General features: G+C 33.4%; 1 pseudogene; it reads right to left on the reverse strand.

The window, feature by feature from the left end:
* Positions 1–1,075: 1,075 nt before the first annotated feature.
* On the reverse strand, positions 1,076–3,125 carry LOC127726019 (luciferin 4-monooxygenase-like; annotated as a pseudogene).
* Positions 3,126–15,626: the final 12,501 nt, after the last annotated feature.

The raw sequence follows: 15,626 nt of genomic DNA on the forward strand, positions 1-15,626 counted from the left end.
GTTCGCATAGAATTTTTAAGAAAATTATTGTAATAATGTTTCTTGAATAATTTCACATTACGACATTTTTTTTTATTGTGAATGGTAAATCATTCCATACCTTGGTTGCAGAATAATGAAAAAATAATAATATTTGGTCTTGGAACAAATAAATCGTTATTAGAGACAGATCGTAAGTTGAAGTGTTGAACATCATCATAAATTAGCATTGATAAGTAATCAGGTGTTAGTTCATTTGCAATTTAATACATTAGGATTGATTGTTGGCATTTTACTCTGTCTGTGAAGAATAGCCATTTTAAAGAAGAAAACATAAAATATGATGGAACCGAAATATCACATTTTAAGTACAATTCTTGCTACTCTTTTCTGAAGTTTTATGATTCTATTTGAATGTTTTTGTAATAAATTTCCCTAACCTGAACTATAATAGTCTATATGTGGTAGAATATATGCATTATAAAATAGTTGTGTTATGATGTGTGTAGGCAAATAAACTTTGAGAACGGTCACAAGGTCAAATGTCAAGGTCATGTCCAAGATAGCGAATAATGTGTTTTTGACCTTATTTGAAGGATTTTAAATGTGTTTTAAAGCTTTTTAAGATTCACCTTGACCTTTGACCTGACTTCTTTTTATTGGATATCTCAAAAACGATTATACTTACAGAAAAAGTTAATAGTGAAAAATGTTTGGGACATAAAGGCGCAACTTTTTTACATTTTGATCGAAGAGATTTGACCTTTGTGTAAGGGGCATAACCCCTTTTTTAGGTTTCTGAAAAGACAAAATCAGCTTTAACTATATAACCAAAGGTTCTAGAACCATGGGGTCTTCAGCAATGACATAACTAATTTTCCCAATCGCAGTTTTAGGAAAACTTTCAAAGAAAAGATGGATTCTAGTATTTTCTTCGAATTTAAAATGACTTTTGGCACCAACTGATAGAAATGGTCTGAGGTCATCTTCTGAAAGTAGTGAGCCTTTTCGCAAAACGATGCACGCGCAGACCTTTTGAAAGCAAACTGGATCACTGACAGGAACTACACAAACTTCTGCTACTGCTGGATGTATTTTAATCTTGTCTTCGATGTAAGATGGCGAGATTGATTCACCATGACATAAAATGATATCTAAACAAGTCCTGTGACTGTAAAATCTCAATATTCATTCATGAATGCTATGTCATCTGTTTTGTACCACCCATCAGTTCCCAGTACTTGATTTGTTTTATCTGGATTTTTATGGTTACCTCCAAAAGCAACTCGATGTCGGACAAAGAGCTCCCCTGCTTCATTCTGTAGCATTATTTTTCCTTCGGTATCGACGACATTCATTTTGACTCCCGGCCAAGGTTTACCGACATTATAGTCGGAAAAGTCGGACGCCGCTTGAGACCTTTTCACCGAAACACATCCCATTTCTGTTGATTCATAAATACATAAAAATTCTTTACAAAATCTTGGAACAACTTGAGCACATTCTTTTGGAACAGGAGCTCCACAGGTAGCTACAACGCTTGGAATTATTTCATTTTCATCTCCTTTCAGAATTTCCATCGCAAAAGCTGGTAGGAACTGAGACACCGTACAGGTGTCTTGTTTTATTATTTCAATCGCGAAGTTGCAGATTTCACTGATGCTCTGTAAAGTAAACTGGTCAGATGATGTCACGTGTGTAGCACCACAAACCAAAAATACGGTCGGGTACCCAGCTCCCCAGTTAAATAACCTGTCATTGAAATATACATCGCAAGATTCCATGATAAATGCAGCGACAAATCCTTGTCCCATTTTAAGCATTTGCAAATGCGTCTTTGGGACGAGTTTCGAGATCCCGGTACTACCAGACGTCAATAAACAAAGCAATGTCATCTGGATCAAGAAGTGTTAAGTTTATATTCTGATACTTAGTACCGATATTCGAGATATCCGAAATCGTGCAACAATCTTCAAAGCCTGTCATTGAATTCTCTAAAGCAACAAATTTCAGAAAATGAAGTAGACGTTCTTTTTTAAGCTCCGTACTCTCAGTATCGGATTTGCTTCTCTTAAGAATATTATCCAGAAAATCACGAATGGAACTATCCTTCTCGTTAGCCATCAATATAGCTTTACAATTTCCTGGAAATTGTAGAACTGGTATAATATCTCGACCGTCATTGTAATTGAATGACATGTGTAATTGAACCGCTCCTGCCATTAATATTCTAAAGGTTGAAACAAGCCACTCCTTACTGTTTGGAAAAACAGACCTATAGTGTCACTTTTCTGAATTCCAAGATGCACAAGACCCCTAGCAAATATCTGACTTTGCTGGTATACATCTTCACATGTTATAACTTCACGACCTCCTGACGTAGAATGAATAATGAATGCAGCTTTGTCCGGACTGTTTGTAGCATAGCATTGTCTTCTATCGGGAATGGTGCGATGCATGAAAGGCTCTGTCATAGGTAACTGGTCGTAGCTTACACTAAAATTGGTCCATGTTGATTCTTCTACGATAGAAATACCTTTCCTCGAATAATGTGCTATTGTGCCTCATTTGCTAGTCCTATTTATATAGTAAAGACATGAAATAGGCAGTTTATAATATTAATTTTATGTTAATTCAGCATGTATTAATTCTCCGACTTATTTTACTTTTAAATTAATGAAACTAATACGTGACCAGTCATATTGCTGTGATCGTTACGTCAAAGTATGCATAGTGATGTAATGATGGTATTCTTTTTAACTGATTTAAGAGTCTTTCCTTATGCATGAAATAAAACATTCAAATATTCAGCTAAACATAAGATATTATCATATACGGCAAAATGAAATTGAGACATTCCGCATAATTTACTACTTGAAATCTCTGTCAATAGTAAAACAAGGTAAAACCTAGTAAAACATAAACATATACAATTTTGATATTCAATTTTTCCCTTTATTGCAATCAGTTATGTTTGTTTATACGTAGATCTTATTTAGTGGAATTTTTGTATAGTTTTATGAATAATTTTACGATCTATTGAAGTTGTTGAGAAATAACAACGTCATTAAATGGCAATAAATCCTAGAAATGTGTTTGACCATGTTGACTTACTTGTAGATCTTATTTTGCTGATTTTTGGACATTTTAACGTTTCTAACTCCTATAATTTTTGACAAAAATGCAAAAATCAATAAAAAATCTTCTTTCAGGAGAAATAACTTCTATACGGAGTCGGTTGACTGTTTCGGCTATGTTGACTGATTTATAAATTTATTGTGCTGAACATTTTTATCTATTATAATTTGTAAAAACTTCAAAAAATGGAAAAATGGAAATCATAATCCGCTGCATGTTCATTAAATCGTAAAATCGATCAGATAGAGGTCAACAATAAGAGATCATAAGACCTTCTGCTGAAGCATTGACTATTTCTAGTTGTTGCGTTATAAGGAGTGGGCTTTATCGCAGTAAAAAACAGTGGAGAATTCAGCTAAGGCGCCAAGAGCGTACCCCTCACCCTCGCACCATTTATAAAAAAAGGGACATTTTTTGTTTAATATCGTAAAAAATAATCATCTCGCTATCTTCCCGGAAATTGCTAAAAGTACAGAGAATTACGCCCCATTTTCTCAAACTCTGAATTTGCCCCTGAATAAAATCACAGGTTCTCGTGGAATGAAACCCCCCCCCCCCCCCCCCCTTTTCCCCTTTTTCTGTTTTTTTTTTTAATTATTTTTTTTGAAATATTCTGTAATATTTTAACCTCAATTAGGGGAAAATAATGATAGAGGGTCAAAATGTATGGGCACGTTCAGCAGAATGCTTTCAGGAATAAATCTGCAACATTTCCTGAAATTGATGTGTTGGATGTATGCATGCAACATCAGTTATATCCATATGGCTAGGTTGGTGTTTTGGATGTATGCATGCAACATCAATTATATCCATATGAAGGTTGGTGTGTTGGATGTATGCATGCAACATCAGTTTTATATCCATATGGCTAGGTTGGTGTGTTGGATATGTGTCAGAGTTTTCTAACTTACGTTCTTTATATGTTTAGATTTTTAACAGTAATCTGTATATACTTAAGGTGACCCCTTTTCTGTAATTTGCAATTTCCCTAATAATACAACGGACTTGACACTGACATATGAACATCTAGTCTATATATAAAAAAAATAAGGAGATGTGGTATGATTGCCAATAAAACCACTATCCAGTGTTAAAATGACGTTTATACAACTACATTGTTGTAAACGTAGTACAACGCATGGCGTAAACAATGAATAAAACCTATACCATAAGGTAAGATATAAAAGGCCCAGGCATGATAAAATGTGAAACAATTCAAAAATCAACGGCAATGTATACAAAGAACCCTGCCAAGTCCACTCTGTGTTTTACTTTGTATCTATCTAATGAGTTATACCCTTTCAACTGATTTTTATAGTGTGTTCATATGTTGTACTGTTACACTACTGTCCCATGTTAGGGGGTGGGTTGGGCGTCCGCTAACATGTTTAAAAATTATTTCCGTACTCCATGTATACCTTACAACAAAATTATTTTTATTTACCTGTGTACGTTATTTTATTTGGTGGCATTTTGTCCAAGGTTATGGTTGTCGTTCTGATATTGTTTTACATCATACCACCTTGTTTTATTAATTTTGTATTTACATTGTGTCATATATCAAATTCATTCGTTCAGTGTATGTTCACTTGTTTTTGTTAATATGTCTTTTGATTGAGTTAAGCCATTTCAATTGATATTTTATAGTGTGTCTTTCTATGTTGTGATGTTACACTATTGTTTCTGGTAGGGTGAAGGTTGGCGCCTATTAAAACGTTTAAACCCGCTGCATTTGTTTGCACTTGTTCTAAGTCAGGAACCTGCTGTTCAGTGGTTGTCGTTTGTTGGTGTGGTTCATAAGTGTTTCTCGTTTCTCGTTTTTTATATAAATTAGACCGTTGGTTTTCCCGTTTGAATGGTTTTACACTAGTAATTTTTGGGGCCCTTTATAGCTTGCTGTTCGGTGTGAGCCAAGGCTCCGTGTTGAAGACCGTACTTTGACCTATAATGGTTTACTTTTATAAATTTTGACTTGGATGGAGAGTTGTATCATTGGCAACTCATACCACATCTTCTTATATATATTAACCCCGCCACATTTTGTATGTGCCTGTCCCAAGTCAGGAGCCTGTAATTCAGTGTTTGTCGTTTGTTGCTGTATATCATATTTGTTTTTCGTTCAATATTTTGTACATAAATCAGGCCGTTAGTTTTCTTGTTTAAATAGTTTTATATTTGTCATTTCGGGGCCTTTTATTGCTGACTATGCAGTATGGGCTTTGCTCATTGTTGAATGCCGTACGGTGACCTATAGTTGTTAATTTCTGTGTCATGTGGTCTCTTGTGGATAGTTGTCTCATTGGCAATCATATCACATCTTATTTTTATATGTATGAAAATGTACAACGAATGTGTACATGCATATGGATATACATGTATAATCTGTGGTTTTATACTTGAATTAGATACAGTTATATATATTTAACTTTGAATTAAAATTTAAAATTTAAGCTGTATGACATGTGACGCATACATTTCACTATCGACGCCTTAGGTTTCACTCCGTATCGGAGATAATGGGGTTACACATTTTTGCAAACCTGTTTTTCTAAATATTTCATGATCATTTTGTCTCATAGAAAAATGATAAAAAAAACCCAACGTTTTACTGACATTACAGTACGTTCCAAACATAGAGCCACGCATCGAAGCACGAGCACCCAAGCACTATTACATTTCTACTGTAAATTATTTTATTAGATAAGATGAACACACAAACTTTCGGATAAAGGAAATATTAAAAGTGCAAATAAAATTGAATTCACGAAAACGTTGCAAAATGTCAACATGCAACTAAAGTGACTGATTACGAACGGTCGACAATATGCTCCACAATTAGAAAGCTATTATACAAATCAAAACATAGTACTCCACCGGAAAGTAATAATATTCGTTAATTTGTGCTTTCAGAATACGAAGTGCTGGGTTAGTTACTGTTTCTTTCAATTCAGTTTAACAGGAAAGATGGTTTAGATATCATACAGAATCTATGATATATTTCTTAACAACAAATATGACGTTAAGCTGCCTAGTAAACTGAGCCCAGAAGATTTTTGTACTGTTTTACTGGAGGAAGCACAGTAACCCCAAAAGCTGTTTCCCGTACCAACTTATGGACACTTTTTATATGGTACAGTTTAAGAATATGTATGAACTAACGGTAAAATGATGTATTTTCAACGGCCAAAGATTCGTATGGAGTGTGGGTCTTCCAGCGTGTTATCCCATGGGAATAACAAAAGTAACTGTAGAAGACCTTTTTTAATTTTTATTTTAATTCCATAGAAGACATAATTTTTTTCGCAATTCATATATTTGATATAGAAAACTGTACTGCAGCTTATTTGTTTCCACAGTGTTTACAAGTGATGCTTCGTTTGGACCTTTCCAAATGCGCTCAACTACCTTTAAATACCGTCTTTACACGTGACTTGCCTATGGCCCATCGTCGTGCAGAAATTGTAGGGTCGATAGCATACAATTTCTTTGCTGCATACGGTACGAGGAAATAGGATTTCTTACTTAAACCGACATAATCAATACCTCCTCGGGCTCTTACTGTGTAGGAAATCCTTTACCACGTGTTGGATTCAAAGTCATTAATGATTTCAGCGAGAACGTGCCAAGACGTCATATTGGTGAAATAGTCGTGAGATCTACTATACCATTTTCGGGCTAAGTTAACTAGTTGGAGAAAAACGATGCAATATAATCATCAAAAGAATGGTCCATCATGGACTATTTGGGATATATTGATGATAACGGATCTCTATATTACTGGTAGGAAGTCAGATGTAATGCTTGTGGGAGGTTTCCAAATCCTATACCTTCAGAAGATGTTATTAGAAAGTACCTTAAAGGGGCATTAGCTGTCAAATTCATGTTCACCGATATGACTAAAATTCTCATTTGATTTATGTAATAGTAAAACGTGCATCAAAATTACAAAAATTCTAAAATAAACAATAAACAATGCCTGGACTCGATAATATGTATCAGCATTTCGTGTGTATTTTTGTCTAGACGTCATCTGATTTACCACCGAGATGACCTCCGAAGACTGCCGATGGTCACATAACCCGATATAAATATAAATATAAATATAAATAGATAGGACGGGGTATGCCCTCTACGACCACCCACACACCCCTTTCCACCTGTATCCGCTTCTGATTTAATATGACTTTTTAAATATTAATTCCTTTAAGTGACTATTTTGGTATCGAATCAAATGAGGTTTATATACAAGTATGCGCCAAAACAGAAAATAAAATATACTAGTAAGTTGGAGATCAAACAGACTTCGTTTAGACGGGACAACTACTGTATAATTTAGGAGAAAGCCTGAATATAAAAAAAGTTATAATTTAAAAGTTACCAACCTTTTATTACTTGAACATTCCCAGGAGCCGTGAACTGAATATCGTACAAATATTTCCAAAACGTTCATGTAAATTGATGGCATAATGTGCTAAAACAGTTATTGACCAATCAAGTAGGGTCACCGAGCCGTGCAGATTAAATGACAAAATTACCGACTTTTTTTCAATTGGGTAAATATGATACGTATATCCAAAGATGGCAGACGATGTTTCTGGTTAGTATTTCTTTTTTCGATTTTGTAATAATAATGCATTATTCTTCGGTATTTTGTGTCAATTTCGACATATTACTAAATTTGAAACTGAAATACTAACTTTTTTTTTCATTGTTCAACCACTAAATGGAGAAAGCAGCCGTCCAAAAAAAAGAAAAAAAACGTGATTTGGGTAACTGTAAAGACTGATATCCGTAACTGTAATAAACGTTTTGAAAAGGATATCCGTAACTGTTGAGTATTGTTGTTTCTGCGTTATTCATTATACTCGATTTAATAGATCGGACGAACATTTTTTCGGAAATAAAACTGTCATAAATTTGTCAAAGGATTAGAAACTATCGAAAACGGAAAATTGAATGCCCACAATATTATCACAACATTAGAAAAATACCAATTCAAGAACTTGCAAGTGTCTGTGAACAAGCTAACAATCCAAATGCAATCAAAAGGATAACCGTGAAATCTGATATACGTTCTACATATTTACATGCCTTTAATTAGTCTCAGCTCATCCATGTTTATTGCTTCGTTATAAGCGACATGTGTTTCTTTGTTGGCACCCATGCATATTTCATCTAAAATAAGCTAGGGCGGGGCAGCAGACTGAAGACTAGGAGCATCCTTTAAATGTGACAAGCAAAACAAAATATAGTTACACAACAACTACACCTACACCGGGACTCGAACTCGGGACTTCTGTGTTACAAGGCAGAATACCGACTGAGCTAAAGTAATACTTCTTTAGCTCAACCGCTTACGGCTGACTAAGTATCTACCACATTTACTAAGGGAAGCAATCCCGTCACACTTTCCCACCTCAAGAGTCATCATACCATTATGACTCTCACACTCATTACCCTAGCTAGAATTCCTCTCTAACCACCGTGGGTTTTTTAATTGGGCGCCAATGTAACCGGAGATCATGAATTTCATTACAAAATTGCCTGTCTCCACCGGAACTCGAACCTCTGTGTTACTAGGCAGCGCGTATACCGACTGAGGTAAAGAAGTACTTTCTTAGCTCAACCGCTTACGGCTGACTAAGTATCTACCACATTTACTAAGGGAAGCAATCCCGTCACATACAGTACATATATAGCAATATCTGCTAAAATAAATTGGCCGAAAAGTGGGGTAAGACTAAATGTCCTTGTGAAATATAAATGGACAACAAAAACAGCAATTTAAAAAGTAAAAAAACAAAAATACCGAACTCCAAGGAAAATTCAAAACGGAAAGACCTTTATCAAATGTCAAAATCAAAAACTCAAACACATTAAACGAATAGAAAACAACTGTCATATTCCTGACTTGGTACAGGCATTTCCTTATGTAGAAAATGGTGGTTTAAACCTGGTTTTATAGCTAGCTGAACTTCTCACTTGTATGACAGTCGCATATAATCACTATCAAAACAAATACCTTTTTCAACAAAGAAAAACAAAATGGCATATAGACACTTTATAGACAAAGTAAATACAAAGCAAAAATGAAAGACATTCTTAAAGAATACAAAAATGACATAAGCACAATAAATACCGAGCCATTCCAAAAGTATATTACTAATAATGGACTAAACATTAAAGGTTAAAAATATATAAAGACAAATAAAAAGAACACTACAACACTACAACACTACAACACGTAATTAAGATGCTAAATAGCGTCATTTTTCATTCAGATGAATTCATGTATTAAGATTGTAACAGAACAGAATGTTGGTTTGTGAGCCATTAAAGTATCCTGTGAAAAAGTGTCCGGGTGGACACTTTTTAAATTTCACAGAAAAGGTACATTTAAATGTGTCCGATGCTGTGAAAAAGTGTCCATTCAATCGGACATAATTTCATGATAAAATACTATTAAATTCTGTCCTGTAAAGGTTTATTTTCAATAAGAGGACACTTTTAAAGGGAGATACTAAAAAGTCACTGAAATGCCTTAGCTATAGCTATGTTTTAATTTCCTATTACTAATACAAACCAATTAAGAACAAGTTATAAATTGAAGGTGTTGAATTCCAAAGCATTTTCAATGATCTTAGCTATAAAGATGTCGACAATAAGTATTCACAAGCCTCAACTGAAAATGAGAAAAGAACTATCAGGAGAAAAGTATCCAACCTATAAAATTAAAATGATGAACTGTTCTATTACACAAATTTCAAGAACAAACTAACGATATATCTTATTTGTATAATAAAATATAGGATGCAAGAACTGTTTCATAAAAATAACTCAACAGCAAAAAAACATAAAACCAACTGAGCATGCAATGCTATATAAACTTCCAGGAGATCGATCATTTAACTTTAATTTCAACTTAAAAGATCAACACTGGTTTATATTTTCTGTGGCGTGTCAAACGTTGCAATATTCACAAAAAAATAAATTATATGTTCATAAAATAAAATAATTGTTCGTAAAAACGAGTATATGTTCATAAAAACAAAATAAATATTCAAAAAGTCAAAATATGTGTTCATAAAATAAAACATTTGTTCATAAAAAGTTAAATATATATTCAAGAAAAGTTCAATATATATTCATACACACAACATTTTCATTAAAAAAATTAACAATATGTCTTCATAAAATAAAATATATGTTCTTAAAAATTTATAAACACGTTCAATAATTTGCATCATGGGATACCTCGTTGCTGTTGAAACAGTGTATTTGATTGGGTACGCACTGAAACCGGGCTGGACGGGACTCCGGGCCCTGACTTTGGTCTGAAACCCTGACCAGGACTGCGAAAATTATGGGGGAAAGTGTTTGAATTTACAAGCATTAGGTTCTCCTTTTGTGTACCCTACTGAGGGGAAGGACGTTATTTTTTTTGGAGCACTGATATTGGATGTATGATAATATATATATAAATTTTTATTTTGTTTATTGTAAATCGAAGATTGTCAAGATTGTATTCTTTCTTTCTTTCTTTCTTTCTTTCTTTCTACAGGTATGAATCGCCGTTCTTTATCGGCGCAGTCCGACATAGTAGGATGGCTAATGCGCTATATGCAAATATACACCAGGACCCACTAAAAACTCATATCAACACACAAAAGAACGTGCCACTAATCCATCAATTCAGTCATATATATTTATATATAAAACGGTAACGGTAAAAGCGTGCTGTACAAATACTGTGTATACATCGTGCATTACAGTTAAATCGGTTGAAGACGGATGATAATTTATGCGTGTAATGATCATTATTGCTCCATGCCTAAAATACTTGGTGCTAGTATATGTTAGCTGTGCGGATATATACATTAGCTTTATAACAGTCTATAGGTTAGCACTAAAGGTTAATGTCTTATAATTTAAATATACTGTTTATACTGGATAGATGCGTTCATTTGCAATTTATGTAGAATATGTTCAACATTTAGGGCACATTAAAGCACTATACGGCAAATATGCAGGATAAGAAAAAAGTTGAAGCACTATTTAGTAAGATGTCCAGATAAATAATAGATAGATAGACGCTTAAAACTTAGAGATATGTTCTATATATTTACATATGCACTTCTAAAGCGGATTGTCGTTATTTTAGAAAAGATAAAATGCTTCTAGATATGCCGTCACTACGCCCTAACCCCTACAAATGTAAAAATGGATCTGAATTATTAATTTAATACAAAACAGAAAACAATAAACTTGCGGAGAAGATAGTATACCACAAATATGAGGTGCAAAAATTTGTACACCATATCCGGATTTCGACAAATAATGTCTCTTCAGTGATGTTAGGAATCAAAAAGGTATTTGGAAAGCCCAACAATTTACCTCAATTTAGGATAGACTCTTGAATTTTGAGGAGTCAAAATAGGATGAACGGATCATATAAACCCTAAGGCAAATATAATACCAGCCCAAACGAAGAAATATTAACAAGTATAAATTGAAAACCACGTTCAAACCTATGATTGCGTTGGATAAAAACCGCAATTTTTATACGTGTGCATGCAAAACTAATTTCTTGTGAGAGGGGTCTAAATACAGCACAAACAACATTTTCCAAAAGACCAAAAAAAGTGAAAAAGTATATTTTAACAAAACGCATTTGACTAACAGGTCGAACAACAAATGTTCATAAACCCTGCTGACTGCCATTGGCGATTGCCAAATAAACGGATCACCGATGTAATAAATGCATCTTAATTTTGAATTTAATACTAAACAGAAAACAATAAACTTGCGGAAAAGATGATATACCGCAAACAAACGGTGCAAAGGTTTTTGTACACCATATCCGGATTTCGACAAATAATGTCTCTTCAGTGATGTTAGGAATCGAAACGGTATTTGGAAAGCCAAACAATTTACCTCAATTTAGGATAGACTCTTGAACTTTGAGGAGTCAAAATAGGATGAACGGATCATATAAACCCGAAGGCAAATATAATACATTAGGACAATTTTTTATTGTGAATGGTAAATCATTCCATACCTTGGTTGCAGAATAATGAAAAAAGAAAATAATTTGGCCTTGGAACAAATAGATCGTTATTAGAGACAGATCGTAGGTTGAAGTGTTGAACATCATTATAAATTAGCATTGATAAGTAATTAGGTGTTATTTCATTTGCAATTTAATACATTAGGATTGATTGTTGGTATTTTACTCTGTCTGTGAAGAATAGCCATTTTAAAGAAGAAAACATAAAATATGATGGAACAGAAATATCACATTTAAGTATAATTCTTGCTACTCTATTCTGAAGTTTAATGATTCTATTTGAATGTTTTTGTAATAAATTTCCCCAAACTGAACTATAGTAGTCTGTATGTGGTAGAATATATGCATTATAAAATAGTTGTCTTATGATGTGTGTAGGCAAATAATCTTTGAGTTGAAAAATTATATTTTAAATGAGATAATCTAACATGTTTTCCAAGTTGAAATTTTCATTGGTGTCAATTCCATGTATATAATTTGAAAGAATGGACATTCTCAATACACACGAATGACCTCGTCTGAAATTTGACTGAGCTATATGTAATAATCATTAGCTAGAACAAGATGAAATGAACCCTTCTGCGGGTTTTAAAATGACATTTCGCTTGATTATGTAAGACCATTTGTTATGAACAAATAACCGATGATTTTTTTAAGGTCACTTTAAAGTTACTTTAAAGGGACTATGTTTTTATTGTTTCATATTTTCCATGTCGGGGGCTTTTATAACCGACTGTATCATATACAGTATGGGTTTTCTCATTATTGAAGGCCGGACGGTTGCCTATAATTGCTTACATCTTCTTCATTTGAACGTGGTTAGTTGTCTCCTTGGCAACCATACCACATCTCCTTGTTTTAATATATATGTCACCGAATTGGTAAAATTTTCCAAATAACTTTAGCTCGTTGAACTATATATGAAAATCGAAAACATAATGCATTTACCTTTTTTGTTTCCAAAAATATGACTGTATGCATTCTTGCATAATAGATTGACATTTGTATAAAACACTTATAAAATCGGCGAAAAACGGTCTCAAAGAAACACAAAATGGCATATAGACAAAGTACATAAGCAAAAAAATTAAAGACAAGAACTCAAAATTGACCATAGCACAATAACACAATGGCGGGATGTATAAGTACCGATCCACATCATAAGTATATAATCAAAAATGGATAAACAGTAAAGGTTAAAAATATACAAGGACAAAAATAAGGGAACTTTAACACGTAATAAAGATGATAAACAACGTCAGTACCTAGAATCTAGGTACTGACGTTGTTTATCATCGTATTATTGTGCTATGGTCAATTTTGAGTTCTTGTCTTTCATTTTTTATGCCCCCACCGTAGCGGTGGGGGCATTAAGTTTTACCCTTGTCCGTCTGTACGTACGTACGTACGTACGTACGTCCGTCCGTACGTCCCAAAATTGGTTTCCGTTCTCTAACTTGAGTTTGCCTCAACCAAATGTTATGAAACTTATACACAATGCTTATTACCACAACAGTTTGTCTCAACCAAATGTTATAAAACTTATACACAACCGTTCTAGATTTATGCGTGTTTACAAATAGAAAAATTGCCGAATTTTTAGTTTCTGTTCTCTCCTTAAGTTAGCGTCAACCAAATGCTATGAGACTAACACACAATGCTTATTACCACAAAACTCAGATCAAGTTCAAATTTGGGTAGCGTTACTTTTACTGTTCGTCAGTTATGTCCCTTTATAACTATATGATATGCAAGCGGGGGCATCATATGTGTCCACATGTGGACACTTTCCACATTTCTTGCTTATGTACTTTGTCTATATGCCATTTTGTGTTTCTTTGTTGAAACAGTTATTTGTTTTTATTGGGACAATGTTGACTGATGTACCCCAATTTTTGACGTTTTTACCTATTATGTCTGTTTGTTTTGCTAACACATTGTTGTCATTATAATGGAATTCTATGCGACTGTCATCCAAGTGAGAGATTTTGCTAGCTATAAAACCAGGTTTAATCCACAATTTTCTACATAAGGAAATGCCTGTACCAAGTCAGGAATATGACAGTTGTTTTCCATTCGTTAGATGTGTTTGAGCTTTTGATTTTGCCATTTTATAAAGGACTTTCCGTTTTGAATTTCCCTTGGAGTTCGGCATTTTTGTTATTTTAATTTTTATAGTGAAACCATGTGATTTTAAAATATCTGAAACAAAGCCTCATAGTCATAATTATATACATGGTAATAATCTTTTTTTTAAAAGCAATTAATCTTTTATCAAAAAACGCTTGCAAGGCAGTTCTTTGTTTGTTTTCGACAATCATTATACTCGGAGAACATTTGCAAACAAAATTTGTTGATGCTTCAAGACCATCATGTATTTTTTGTGAAGTTGATACGGAATATTTCTATATTAACCTGGAAGTTTCATGTTCACACCATTTAATCTATCCAGTGAGTTAAAAAAAAAGACATTTTGTATCCTTTGATACCAGTTCTATGAGATTGGAATGTCATCTTAAGTTATAACATGCAGGATATAAAGTTGAATTTGAAAATCAATTGAACAACATTTAAGGTAAACATGATTTACATACTAAATCACTAAAATACCATGAAAAGATGATGGTTCTTGAAATATTTAACACTACTTTAAAGTTTCGGTTAAACCATCGATAGTTCTACTTACAACAGTTTATAAGTGTTTTTTTCAATAATACTAAGGTTTCCATTGATGTTGTGTCAAGATCAGTAGAAACATAAATCTTGTATTTTTACAGTTTTAAATGCCTTCTTACAATCAACGTAGGCACCAAAAGATATTTACCTTTTCTTCTCAAATGTCAAAATATATAATTACTACTTTTCGTTGCTTTCCGATTTGTTCTGGACAAATATTGTTGTTCTGTTCAAATATCTTGAAAACCTGTTAAACCAAATTCTTATAAAACCTTCCATTCGACAGGTTTAGATATCTTCTGCTATGTAATAACAGGGATCATTTATACAGCCACCTTTGAAACTATGCTTAATGATAGAGAAGGATATAAACCTAATTATAGAATAAGGTTAATATCAATTCATATCTTATGGATCATACAATAGGATACTTTATCATTTTAAACAATCTGAACATTTGTTTTGTTTTGAAATCATATTATTGCCTTTTTTTACGTTTCTACAGTCTTTAGCTTTGCCTGGCTTAGCTGTTGCTTTCCTTCTTTTGTAGAAATATTTTGGTGAACAAAGATGCAAGAATGTTGTAACTTCAAGTTGCCATTTACTAACTTCAGTTTCATAAAAGTATGAATTGCAATTTGGAGGACATCTTTTACTTCACCTGTGTTTGCACATTTGATATTTATCTTGATTATATTTCCTAGGCCTATTGCAAATGTTATTAAAGCATTGTTTTGATCATATGACAGGTTGGAGAGTTCTGGTG

This window comes from Mytilus californianus, unplaced genomic scaffold (assembly GCF_021869535.1).
Source record: "Mytilus californianus isolate M0D057914Y unplaced genomic scaffold, xbMytCali1.0.p SCAF_15, whole genome shotgun sequence".
Lineage (NCBI taxonomy): Eukaryota > Metazoa > Mollusca > Bivalvia > Mytilida > Mytilidae > Mytilus > Mytilus californianus.